The 14,170-nt window shown below is 44.6% G+C and overlaps 1 long non-coding RNA gene across 1 annotated transcript; it reads right to left on the bottom strand.

Moving 5' to 3' along the window:
• Positions 1 to 3,680: 3,680 nt before the first annotated feature.
• On the bottom strand, positions 3,681 to 13,756 carry LOC143418423 (uncharacterized). Its single transcript, XR_013098440.1, has 3 exons — positions 13,676 to 13,756; positions 5,203 to 5,311; positions 3,681 to 3,825 (listed from the first exon to the last, which is right to left on the bottom strand). It is a non-coding gene; the product is annotated as an uncharacterized LOC143418423 (long non-coding RNA).
• Positions 13,757 to 14,170: the final 414 nt, after the last annotated feature.

The following is a 14,170-nucleotide window of genomic DNA, read 5'->3' as shown; positions in this document are numbered from 1 at the left end:
CTATAAGACTGGACTCTCACACACGTCACCACACATTTCCTATAATCCTATAATTCCTATAATTTATAATCCTTATCTTTATAATCTCTTCTGCTATTTGCACATTCTTTACTGTAAATTTCTAAGTTAATTTGTAAATTTTGTAGTAAATTGTAAATATTGTAAAACTTTTCTTCTGTCATTTAATGGTCGGGCATTGTACAGCTACAAGCATTTCACCCCCATGTCATACTGTGTATGGTTGTGTGTGTGTGACAAATAAAATTTGAATTTGAATTCTTATGTGATCTTGTGAACTTTGTGAGTCCAGCAACGAACCACTCTGACTAGATTGTATCCTGTCATCTCAACAAGAACAAATGAAGTTGCTGAGTTTCATGCAGATGCTACATGATTTAATTATGTTCACCATAGAAACATGAAATTATTTAGTTCAAATTACAAGTTTGAATCTTGTACATGTAACAACCACCCAGTAGGCTGCTGGGGGACTCCCATGATGCACTGGGTGTTTCTTCTTCACTCACTATGTGTTAATACACGTGTTTAATCATTAGTTATTATTCATGTCCAGTGTTGGGACTAACGCGTTATTAAGTAACGCGTTACAGTAACTACGTTATCATTGTGGTAACGAGCACGGTAACTAGTTATTATGCCAAAATCAGGAACGCGTTAGTCGTTACTGGGATTTAGATAGGCTCGTTACTCGTTACTTCGTGTGGTGGCATCGCGGAGCTTCCACAGATTCAGTAACATTAGCAAGTGGTGGAGGCAGCAGGTGGATGAAGGAAAGGGGAGGCAGAAGGAAAAGAGACCCGAGGCGGCCGCCGGTCCAAGTGTGAACTGAACTTCAGGTAAGAAGTTATGACCTGCAGTCTCTCTGGGTCAGATATGAACCAAGTTTAGGTGGAGTTTATTTTCGTTATGCTGACTTTTTTCGTACTGCTACTAGCTAGCATGACGGAGTTTCTATACAGCTGGGTGGTGCTATGAAGTTAATGTTGTTGAACTTTATTTTGTTCATAAGTTATTAGAGTTGCCAACCGTCCCGTCTGGTATTCAGAGAAAATATTACGCGTTTCTTATTGAGGTGAAAAGGAACAGTTTGTCCCGTAATTCAGTTACTGTCACGGTCTGGCTGGCAGACCGTGGGGATGTGGGGAAGGAGGACCCAGGCGCGGAGCTCAAAGTTCAAGCAGTGCGTTTATTTACAGAGGGTGATATCAAACAACAATAAATCCCCGTGTTTTTCCCCAGACTCCCGTGTCGTGTCCTCCAAGTGCTCTCTGCTCCCGTGTCTGCACTCCCGGTGCTCGCTGCTCCTTAAGCCTTCCACGCTCCTCCTGCGGGAAACAATAGCGGCAGCAGTCAGGACACTGAACAATGGCAGGCATACACTACACGACCAAAACCTAAACTGGGTAACTAACGTGGAGTCCCAAGCAATGATCCCGCGTCGGTGGGAGCTCCAAGACTCTCTTAAGTAGCTCCCCCGACGAGGCCTGATCAGCAGCAGGTGTGTGGCTTCGGGTGTGGCCAGTCCCCTTGCAGGGCCACACCCTCCAGGCCTGACGCCGCCTATAAACAAGTGCTCAGCCACCCACACACACACACATATACACAAGCACAGAGAAGGGGAAGCAACACCAAAATACACAACAATAACACAGGTCCATGACTGCCCAGGGGTCCTGGGTCGCCCAGTCCCAGGACCCTGACAGTTACAATGAAAAAGGCACAAAGCTGGAGTTATTCTGTCTTTGCTGCACAGCTGCCTCTTCTTCTCTCATTCTCTCCCCTCTCTCTCCTGTTGCTACTTCAATCATGAAACTGATCAGTGATCAGCTGATTGGCTCTCTTGTTTGTTTATCGCCCACTTTGCGCCAGAAAGAGGAAACCAGCGGATGTCGCGCTAAACAACAGCAGCACGTTTAAGCTTGATCAGCTGTTGTTAGAATGTATTTAATAATAATTTCTAGTATCAGCTGATGTTTGCTGGAGCCACAGCTGTAAAGCTGCTGGTCATGATGTCGGTTTGGTTATCTGGTGAGAGGGAAACATGAAGATGAAAGCAGGAGATGTCCTTACTGAACCATCAGAGCTGTGATGGAGAAACAGGTTTACCTTTTAGGTGACATGGATGAGTTGAAGTTATGAACTGTTTCTGAGAGACAAATAACACCAGGATCCTTTTCTAAGTAGCTGACAGCTGGTAACTGTGCAGGGGCGGGTCTAGCAAAGTGCTGCCAGGGGGGCAGGTAGGGCATTAACAGGGAGAGGGGGGCACAAAGAAATACTTTTCTTTCTTATTCTCATTTAAAATGTCTGGCTGTTATTAAATAATTATCTGAGTCTTACAACAAACGATTGATAGATTGATACATATATACCATCAGAACAGTGCACATCACTGTCACAACAGCGTTTATTTTCATTCAAAGGCTTTATGATTTTTCCTATAATGGTGGGCCGGTCTCTAGTCAAAGTGCCCGGGCCAATTTTCTGTCCCAGTCCAGCTCTGTATGCAGCTCATCTGCAGTCTGGTGTTGCCTACATCTTCCTATTCAGAAGGCAGAATTTCAGAGTTCTGAGTACAATCGAAAGCACCACGACTGCAGTTTTTGTGTTGGATGTAAAAGGCGCACATGACGCTGTGACGTAGGCTAGAATCATGGCAGCAGTCAATGACGGTCCAGGCGTGGGATTTCTCTCGTGGAAATGTGCACATTATCTTTTTCTTTCTGTTGGTAGGTGGCACAGTGCACTGTGGCAAGTAAGCAAGCTAGAAGACTGCAAAGTTATGGAAGCAACACATTAACAAGAGAATTCTGAGTAAAACCAAAGTTACTTTCCCTAAATAAATGGTAAATGGCCTGTATTTGTACAGTGCTTTACTCGTCCCTAAGGACCCCAAAGCGCTTTACACAACCAGTCATCCACCCATCCACACACTGGTGATGGCAGCTACATTGTAGCCACAGCCACCCTGGGGCGCACTGACAGAGGCGAGGCTGCCGTAACTAGTTACTTTGAAAGTAACGAGTAACTTGATGTAACTAAGTTACTATTTTAAAGTAACTTACCCAACACTGTTCATATCTGGCTCTTCCACAGCACGTCTTTGATGTCTTCTTTCTCTCAGCTGGTCACATGGCTGCCCCTCCTTGAGCCTCGGCACATCCTGTGGCTGCAGAATTAGCAGCAGCTCAGGAAACAACACCTACAAAGTGTTTTCAGACCCACAGAGCTGCAGAGCATGATGGGACCTGGTGATGAACTGGAGCAAAGGTCATGCTAACATGTTTAACAGGGAGGACGGTAACAGAGGGAACGATCGGGACAGTGAGCTGCAGTCATCACAGAAACACTGTTTACACAGACCCACAACATTGTGTCAGTGTTGTGTAATCTGTTCAACACAGAACAGAGACGTGATAAGAAAACCTGATGAAACATGATGAATCCTCAAGTGTCAGTGAGAATAACAGAAAGGGAAAAGTGAGTCGTTGGTCATGAGAAGTGGGGCTCAGGAGGGAGCAGGTCACCTGACAACCGAAAGGTCGCTGGTCTGATCCCTGCTGCTCCAGCATCTGTGCTGGTCATGTTACTATGGTAACCCAGAGGAGTATTAATTTATTCATTAAATGAGACAATCAGTCAAAAGTCAATCAGTCATTTTTAATCAGCAGAGTTTTTGGGATCATCACATAAATTTAAAACCAAAAACGCTGAACAAGTTTCTACAGTGTTTCCACTTTTCCTCTCTCACTTCTTCTTCTTCTTGGTCTCCTCTCTGGGCAGACATGCTTTCACTTCCAGCAGCTGAAACATGAAACACGAGTTACACTTTGCATGTTCACAGCGATGCACGCGTTTGTAATTTTACAAGATTATAACTGATGATGCTGTGACAACATGTTCTGTTGAAATAACTTCACCACAGCTGACACAGAACAATACAAACACATATTTTAAAGCCCCCGTGCGTCACTTCCTTCTATAGACTCTTCATATTAGTTCATCCATCCTCTGCTGTGTTTCCTCCTTTCCACAGTCCAGTCGTGACTGTTTACTCCTGCTCTTTGTGTCCTGCTGCTTCCTGTTTTACTTTGGTGAGCTCGTGCTCCTTGTGCAGTGTGGATCTGCCCTTGCATGTTAGGCAGGCCTCTTCTCTCTCTGAATTTAAAAGTCTTCTTAAAACATATTTATTCGCTGAAGCCTTTGGCATTGATTAGAGGGGTTGACTCAATTTGTTTTAACATGTTTCAATTTATTGTATCTATTTATTTTATTGTATCTCATTTTAATTTTCTTTACGTATGCTATTAACATGTACAGCACTTTGTGAAACTCTGGTTTTATGTTAAAGTGCTTTAGAAATAAAGTTGGTATGGTATGGTATGTGTCTTAAATTTGACTTCCTTTGTCTCTTAATCGGTTCAGCTGTGTTCCCGTGTGTCTCCACTTCCCTGATCACCCTTCAGTATACTGGCTGTGTTTCTCTCTGTCCCTCATCAGAGCATTGGTGCAGCTGTCCTTGTGTCTCAGTGTTTTTTCTTCGGTATTTTGTGTTTTTGCACTTTTGCATCCATCTAAATAAATCACTCGTTTTCTGTTAAGGTCTTTTCCTGCTGCTGTCTGCATCACTCTGCGCATCCCTGAGTCTGCACATCACTCCTGACACAGTGCAGCGTTTTTCTGTTTTTTTTACATTAGCGTTAATCATTTTAAACCAAATAAAATTTTCACCACAGAGCGTATAAAAGATGGACACGGTGCTTTCTGTATTGTAAGGTAAAGACCCTGCAGTGATACAACATATGACTGTTAGCCACCTTAAGCTAGCCTGTTACCTTGGTAACATCTGTCTTGTCTTTAGTAATTAGCTTTAAACATGATAAAGTTTGATGGTACCTTCAAGACATTTAGTCAAACATTTCTCTATGAAGAAACGTTTCAGACGATCTCATTGGGAACATAATCCGTAGCTATCAGTAGTAAAAGTTGTAGTCGTCACTAAACCCCCAAACCTCAGGGACGGGGTTATCCTCTGAGGAGCATGAATATAAAATCCCATCGTTGGTACTTCAGTCTGGACCAAAGCGACGCGCCAACAAACACCAACTCACACCGACAAACTACAAGAAGCACAAAACACATGAAGTGTAACAGAGTCTGGTTCAGATGTGTTGTAGTGACCTGTGACGCTGTGACGTGGTCCACTTGTTTCTAAAGCAGCAGAAGATCAGAACAAGGAGAATGAAGGGCAGACTCCTCAGGACGAAGATGACAGGCGATGATGAAGGAGCTGAAATTCACACAAAACAAAGTTCAGCTCTTCATTCGTTCTTTATCATCACCGTAGTTTCACTACAACAAAAGCTTTTCTAGCAGATTCACAGGCTCACATGTTTCTTTTTTTTTTTTTTTTTTTTTTTTTTTTTTTCTAAATGACATCAGAAACAGCAGTATGCGACATTACGTGATGGCAGAGCTTCAGTTCATCCTTTGTCATTTTTTTTTTTTTTTTTTTTTTTTTTTTTTTAATAAATAGGACAGGGGGAATGAATGAGAGAGAGAGGGGGAGAGAAAGAAAGAAAACCAAAGGGGAGAAGAGACGGTGAGAAGGGGGGGGAAGAGACAAAAAAAAAAAACAAAAAACTCCTGGGTCACCTGTATGGAGAAAAAAAAGAAAACAAACAAACAAACAAAAACAAACAGAGGAGACAGCAAACAACAAAGAGCAACATAATAATAGAGAAAACAAAGCACCATCACAAAAAACTAGCTAGTCATAGATATCAGTATTTACTAAATAATAAACGATATTGTGCAGCACGCAAGATAGACAGCGCACAGTGTGCTTTGAGGCAGCAGCCAAGAAAGCTTTAGTCCGCGTCTGTGAATACCCATGTGTGCATACCTGTGTGGATCAGCATGCTTGCATTCCAAAGGTTTCTCCATGTAATGATCTGCTAGGGAGTGTGGGGGGGCCACAGCCCCGTCCTCCAGGGTGTGAAGCGGGTATGGAGGAGATCAAAACTCCAGACATCCAGAGGCCCCCAGAACACAAGAGACCATGGAAGACCAACAGAGGGGCAGCCGCGCCACTGTCCCAGTAAGAGCTGAGGAGAGTCCCAGATGAGGGCTCGCCCAGCAGCCGCGGAGCAGAAGTCAGGGGGAGTTGCAGTGACGCGCCCGTGAGCTCCGCCGGCCCCCAGCTGCGCCTGAGTGACCGAGCCCTAGGCCGAGAGGCCGGGGGCACCCCACCTCCAAAGGGGCCCGAGCGAGCCCCAGGCCCCAGGCCCCGACAAGCGGCCGCCAAGGAGTGAGCCGGTGTGTACCCGGACGCCCACCCCCAGACACAAAGAACCACCAACACACCGACACCTGAGGGAGTCCGCCACCGGCAGGGGAAGTGGTGGTGGGTGGAGATAGGCCTCCAAACCTTGGAGGGCCTGAGGTGTCCCCAGAGAGGTGGCGTCTGATACCCAACCTGACATATAGACACAGACATACAGGCACACACAGACACAAACATCCATTCCCACCCTCATGCTCTCATATGCACTCACTCCACACTCAACCAACGTGGAGACAGACATAAAGAGACGCTGTACACACAATCACACTCCCCAAGCGTACTCTACAAACCGGGTCTAGGTACCCTTGCCCCTGGAGGGGGGAATTGCACCCAGACCCAGGTGGTGTTACCCTTTTCCCTGCGGTGGGGAGAGGCAGACCACCCCGACTCCGCAGCAGCAGGGAGGCCCCACACTCCAGACTGCAGTCGGACGGCCAACTCCTCCTACTAGCCCTCCCGCTCCAGCAGGCCGCAGAGAATGGGGGTGGGAGAAGACTCCAAACCTCCCTCCACCCGCTCATTGTAGTGTTGATGCATATGTGTTCTAAGGTGCAATTAAAACCCAGGAGGGCATGGAGCTACCTGCCAAGGAGCAGCAGGTAAGCGCATAGTCCCTCCTGCTGACCCTCAATGACTAAGTGTATTTAAAATTGAGAGGTGGGCAATGACGTCAGGGGTGGGGTGTACACCCTGATGGTGATTTGGACTCCGTGATTGTGCCCACCCCCAAGATCCTATATGTATGTGTAATGAGAGTGTGAATAATGTGAATGTCTAAGTTGTGGGATAAAATTGAGGCAGAGGCAGCCAGAAGGGGACAGGGGGGGGGGGGGGGGGGTAGCCTCCTCTGCACCCTGGTGACATACCCCCACTCCAAGGCCCTGCATGTGTGGGTGGTTGTGGAGGAGCGGGAAGAGGGAGGCAGCTGGAGATGGGGAGGGAAGGAAGGGAGGGGCAGGTAACCCCTCCCTGGGGCCAGCTCCCCCGCTGACCCCAGTAGGCACTCCCACCCTCCGCGACCCGCCAGGGAAGGGGGGCCCAGGCCCATCAGACCGGGGCCCAGTGCAGTAGCGCCCCCCGGCTCCACAGAGCCCTGGACAGTCCACCCAACCCCACCACAGAGAAAACTGCACCCACCCCACCAACCACACATCTTCCAGACTACATAAGACGGTAAACGCCCAGGCTGAGATCTTCCTCCACCTCTCCTGTATCTCCCCCTCCTGCAGAGAGTTCCTGAGAGAAGAAAGCTCCTGCAAGATGTGACCATCCCCCCCACCAGCTGAAGAGCCCCCCAGGCGGCTCGATGCACCGGCGGCACCCTGCTCCAGGGCCGGGCCCCCATGCACCCACCCGCCCACAACCCCGGCAACACACCAACCAGGACCCAAGCCCCCGAGGCCCGGCCCGGGCCCCAGCCCAGAGACGGAGCGCCCCCGGAACCTCACGCCCATCCCGGACCCACCCAGGGGCAGCCAGGTTGCCAGGTCAGTAACCCGCGTCCGTCAGCACAGACCCTCCCCTAGCCCCGCTGCACGCAGCCGCGAGGAAACAGTCACCTGAGAGCCAACAGAGCCCTCAACCGGACGTGACCGCTACCCCGGGTTGAGCCCCCCAAGGAAGATGCCTCCGGGGAACCCCCCGACGCCCTAAGCCTGTCCCTACCCCCTCACCAATCACAACAGTGAAGGCGGGACCAAACTATGACCCCCCACCCCCACTAGGTGATGGAGCTGATAAAAGGGGCCCAGAGCAATTGATCTAATGTGGTGGCAGAGGCTGTATCAAGACTAATGTAATCTAATAGATAATTTCTATATTGGTTAGAATTAAGATTATTTTTATTTTTCCAGTTCATGAGGACTGTTTTCTTGGCTATGCATAGGGCAGTGAAGATCATATGGGCTATATTCTTTTCTGAAGTGACATTATCTAAGCTGCCCAACAAACACACTAAGGGGGAGGTTGGAATGTTACATTTCAGACATTTTGATAAGTCTTCACATATCTCGCACCAAAACTTTTGCACTGGTGGACAGAACCAAAGAGCGTGGATGTAATTGTCTGGTGTATTGCCTTGACAGTGTGAGCAGTTGTTGGAAGATGTAAAGCCCATCTTGAACATCCGATGACCTGTATAGTGCACTCTATGAAGTATTTTGTATTGAATTAATTGCAGACTGGGATTTTTAATTAATTTAAAAGTTTTTAAGCAAATCTGAGACCAGAAGTTTTGGTCTAGGTTGACTGATAAATCTGCTTCCCACTTTGCAATAGGAAGGGATATTGATTCATCTAATTTAGAAAGTGTTCTGTATATTTTAGATAATAATTTGGGGGATTTAAGAGTAAGAAAATGTGCCGCACTTAGTGGTGTTTGTAATTCAACTTGACTGAGGTTAAATTTCTTTTTTACTATGGATTTAATTTGTTGATATTCTAAAAACCTTGTCTTGTTGATCCCATATTGTTCAACTAGTCTGTCAAATGGAATAAATTCTGTTCCCTCTAATATATGTTCTAAGTATTTAATTCCTTTACAACTCCATTCTGGGAAATTAATCATATTATTGTTTTGTAATATGTCAGGGTTATTCCAGATAGGTGTACGTTTGCATGGGATTAATGAAGACTCCGTTATTTTTAGAAACTCCCACCATGCTGTTAGAGAAAAGCTGATGTTGATACTTTTAAAGCATTCATGTCTTTTGATGTTTGAGCTAATAAATGGTAGGTCTGAAATCTCTAGATCCTTGCATAGTGCCTGTTCAACATCTAGCCAGGGCTCAACTAAGAAGGTATGTTTTAACCATTCTGAGATGAACTGAAGCCTGTTGGCTAAGAAGTATTGGTGAAAATTAGGCAGATCTAATCCTCCTCTATCCTTGGTTCTTTGTAGCGTTTTTAAGCTAATACGCGGGGGTTTATCTTTCCAAAGGAATTTGGAAATATATGAATCCAGAGATCTGAACCAATCTTGTGATGGTTTGTTAGGGATCATCAAAAATAAGTAATTTATTTTTGGCAAGATCATCATTTTTATAGTGGCGACCCTTCCCATGAGTGATATGGGTAAAGATTTCCATCTAGTCAGATCGCCTTCTACTTTCTTTAGAAGTGGGATGTGGTTTAATTTAGTTAAGTCTGAAAGCTTAGGAGAGACATTAATACCTAAATATTTAATATTTCCGGATTGCAGTGGGGCAGAGGAAGAATTATGGAAGGAGCAGTTAATGGGGAGAACTGTAGATTTTGGCCAGTTAATTGAATAATCTGAAACTCTTGAAAACCAGTTTATTAAAGTAATTACCTCAGAGAGGTTGGTTTGTGTGTTTTGCAGAAAAAGCAACACATCATCCGCATAGAGACTGATTTTATGTTCTATGTTCTTACATTTTATGCCCTTAATTGTTGTAGCCTGTCTAAATGCTGCTGCTAGAGGTTCGATAAAAATTGCAAAAAGTGAAGGGGAGAGTGGGCATCCCTGTCTGGTGCCCCTCAGGAGACAGAAGCTGGAGGATGTCTGGTCATTTGTTCTGATACGAGCCGTTGGGGAATTGTATAATATTCTTATCCAGTTTATGAAAGAGTTTCCAAAACCAAATTTGTGTAAAGTTGCGAATAAAAATTTCCAATTAACTCTGTCAAATGCTTTTTCTGCATCTAGAGATAATATTATGGCTTCAATGTTTTTATCGTATGAGTAGTCTATTAAATTAAGTAATCTACGAGTGTTTGTTGAGGAGTGCCGACCTTTTATGAAACCAGTTTGGTCAGGATGAATTAAGAGGGGGGTCATTTTCTCTAATCTCTTTGAGAGAGCTTTGCAGATTATTTTAAGGTCTACATTTAAAAGAGAAATTGGACGATAGCTTGAGGGAAATAAAGGGTCTTTGCCTGGTTTTAGCAGGAGACTAATGTTGGCAGAATTCATATTTGGTGGTAGTCTGCCCTTTTCCTCGATTTCCTGCAACATGCTGTGGAATACTGGTGCCAAAATTGTCCAGAATTCTTTGTAGAATTCTGCAGGGAAGCCGTCTGGACCTGGAGCCTTATTATTGGGCATACTTATCAGGGCTTCCTGGAGTTCACTTGGCGTCAGTGGCGAATCCAATTCCATTGCTTGACTGTCTAGTAATTTTGGAAGAGTTACGTTGTCAAGAAACAGATCAATTTCATTTTTAGATGGGTTTATTTGTGGTGAGTATAAAGTTTCATAGAAATCCCTAAAAATGTTGTTTATTCTTCCAGGATCATATATTGTGTTCCCCGATAAATCTTTAGCAGCACATATAGTTGTTTTTTCTTTATTTATTTTTAGCTGGTTAGCTAGAAATCGACCTGATTTGTTACTGTGTTCAAAATTCTGCAAGCGAAGTCTTTGTATGAGGAATTGTGTTTTTTTATTAATAGTTTCATTTAATTCTAGTTTTGTTTTGCATATTTTGTTCAATGTTTCCTGATCTTGGTGGGACGCGTAGGCTTCTTCTAGTGATTTGATGTTTTTTTCTAATTCCTGAATATTTTTGTTTTCTTCTTTCTTTTTGTGTGATGAGAAAGAAATTATTTTACCTCTCATCACAGCTTTCCCTGCTTCCCATAGAACAGAAGCAGATATTCCGGGAGTGTCATTAAAGTCTAAATATGAAGTCCATTCCTTTTTAAAATATTTAATAAAGTCTTCATCTTTAAGTAGTGATGTATTAAATCTCCAGTTTTTACTTGGCGTAGTATTATTCTTGTGCATTAGTGTTAAAGATACAGGAGCATGATCGCTGACAGCTATAGGATGAATCTCAGTGTCTGAAATGTCACACAGCAGTGAGCTGCTGACCAAAAAATAATCCAGACGAGAGTAAGAGTGATGAACATGCGAGAAAAAAGTATATTCCTTACTGGTGGGGTGAAGAGAGCGCCATGCATCGCAAAGACCAAAGTCGTTCATATACTGTTTGATTATATTTGTGGACTGCCAATTACGCTGAGTTCCTGTTGTGTTGAGCCTATCCATTTCTTCATTTAGTCCAAGGTTGAGGTCACCGCCAAGAATGAGTGTGCAATCAAGGTGTTCAGAGAGTGCACTAAAAAAACCGTGGAAGAATGAGGGTTCATCAACATTTGGACCATATATACTAACAATACATAGTTTTTTGTTCAATATTGATAGTTTAATAATTAGAAATCTACCCTCTGGATCTATAACTGTATCGAGTACTGTAAAATTAACATTTTTATGTATTAAAATTGCTACTCCCCGTTGTCTAGAATTATAACCGGCTGCAAACACGTTAGGAAACTCAGGTGTTTTAAGTTCATTTAAACCTGTGACAGGTTTGTGAGTTTCTTGTAATAAAACAACATCTGCCTGTAGTTTTTTAAGCTGGTTAAATATTTTTAACCTCTTTCCTCTGGTGCCAGCTCCATTTACATTCCATGTGACAAACCTCAGCATGCCCTTAATTGTGCGTGTATGTTTAATGATGTACGCTGGGTGTTTCGTTTAGACAGGTGGAGAGAATATGGAAACATCCCTTGTTTGTAAATAGAAAGAGAAAAAGAAGTGTGGTGAGAGACTCCATAAGTCTGACTATGTGTGTGAATATTCACTAATATGAACAAGCGTGGCTTGCTTATGTGTCCTGCAAGTCTGTGCGTGCTGTGAGGCTGTTGTGGATGTGCTGCCGTTGAGCTGATGTGTTTGCGTGATCGTGGTGTGAAAATATGGAGAAATAGAGGGTGTTGTTTGTAGGTGAGTGGGGAAGTAGGTGACCACAGCAGTGAAAGACAAGAGAAAGAAATAAACCACATGAACTGTGAGCAACAACAAAAAAAAGGAAATGAAACGGAAACATTCCAATTAAAGCAATGACGGAGGGTGACGGTGTTATATCTGCTATGACATCCTACTGATATTACTAGGTTAAACTCATGTTAAAGGAGAAAGTGTGAATGAATAAGAAAAGAGTGTAGCGGGTTCTTATCTGGAGTGCAGTCAGTATAACCACGGTGTGGTGCCGGGGTCGCGGTACAGCTGTCCGTCCACGTAGAGCCGGTCCACGGCGATGACAGCACGGGAGCCTTTCTGGATAAAGCTACGTCGAACTGGGAACAGGACCTTGCGTCGTTCCAGGATCTCTTTGGGGAACTGGTCGTTCACGCTGAAGTCCGTTCCTTTCAGCTCTCTGCCGCGACTCTTCACCTGTTCCTTCTGTTTGAATTGACTGAATTTGGCCACAATAGGCCGTGGTCTCCCGGTCCGCGACCGCGCGCCCCCCAAGCGATGTACTCTATCGAAGTCGATGTTCTTTACGGTGTCCTCCGGCAGCTTCAGGTGGATTTTAATGAAGTTTTTCACCGTTGCCTCTGCGTCCTCTCCGGCAGTTTCTGGAATACCAGAAAACACAAGATTATCTCTCATGCTACGGGCTTGTAGATCGATAACGGACTCTTTTATTTTTTTATTTTCAATGTTTAGCTGGGTCACGTTATCGGTGAGAGATTTAACCGACTCCCGTAGCGTGGCATTTTCAGCGGCAAGCGTTTCCACCTGCCGCTGGCTGAATTCCAGGGATTCTCTCAGAGATTTAAATTCCCGGTGAAAAATCTCCACCAGGGACAGCCTCGCATCGAAACTGGACAATCGCTTGTCGATTGACTCCAGGATTTCTGCGATGTCTTTGCCGGCAGGCGATGTTGTACCGGGGGAGTCTGCCTGGCGACTTCTCTTCGATGACGGCGTCTCGATTTTGGCCGGGGAAGATGCACTCTGGGCCTTATGCATTACTAAATCTTGAAAACAGCGGTCGATGTAATCTTGGAGAGCGTCTAAACTCTCCCCGTTGTCCTCCAGGGTGTTAGAGATGATAAAACAGATGTTGTTAGTTATATGACAATTGATTAGTATATTTGGTAATACTGAAGCTTGGAAAACCTTTGTTAAAGTCTATGCTACCATTTGCTTTTTCTCCGCCAAAATCTCCGGCGTCTGACGTCACCTACAACATCACTTCCGTCACTTACCTCACTTCCGTCCGTCCCTCCAGGCTCACATGTTTCTAAACCTTCAAACTTACAGACGTCTGTAAGTTTGAAGGTTTTCAGCTGACAGACATTCAGGTCGTTTCATCGCTCTGGTTTGGATGATTCAATGTTTATTAATCGTCCCTTCAGACGACCAAAGGCTGCCACATGTACGGTAACAGCACAGACACGTGACTAAACTTTTATGTGACAGCGTTTAATCTGTAAAAGACGACATTCACATATTTTGGAGGCGCGCTGGTCACCAAACTGAACCTGTTCACTTACTGGAGTCTGTGTGGTTGTTGTTGTTCATCGTCTTCTCTCCGACTGTGATGATGGTCCCATTTCCTTTAGCCTCAGTTAAAGATGGAATCTCCACAGTCACTTTACAGATGTACGTTCCTGAATCCTCTGTTCTGATGTTTGAAATGTTCAAAGATGAGCAGGTCTTTGCCTCCTTTTTCAGAGACCCGTGAGATTGAAAGTTGACCTCGCTCTTAATGGCTGTTTGATTTTTCAGCCAGGTTACTCCACTTCTTTCAAACGTTCCTGCCCAGCAGCAGGTGATGTTTACTGTCTCTCCCTCCATGACAGAAACATCTGGACTCTGGGTCACAACAAACGTGCCAGACAAAACAGCTGCAAGAGACACAAACCTGTGAGTCAGCACAAGAGACCAGCATTTAAACGCATCACAGTGAGTGTTTTGTCATAAATAAAAAACAAACCTCATCAATAAAGATGATCATATTTTCAGGTTTTCTTTTAAACGTTTTTTAA

The sequence above is a fragment of the Maylandia zebra genome, linkage group LG4 (genome assembly GCF_041146795.1).
Source record: "Maylandia zebra isolate NMK-2024a linkage group LG4, Mzebra_GT3a, whole genome shotgun sequence".
Taxonomy (NCBI): domain Eukaryota; kingdom Metazoa; phylum Chordata; class Actinopteri; order Cichliformes; family Cichlidae; genus Maylandia; species Maylandia zebra.
Note: the sequence above shows the minus strand (reverse complement) of the source record. Positions and strands in the feature narration are given on the sequence as shown.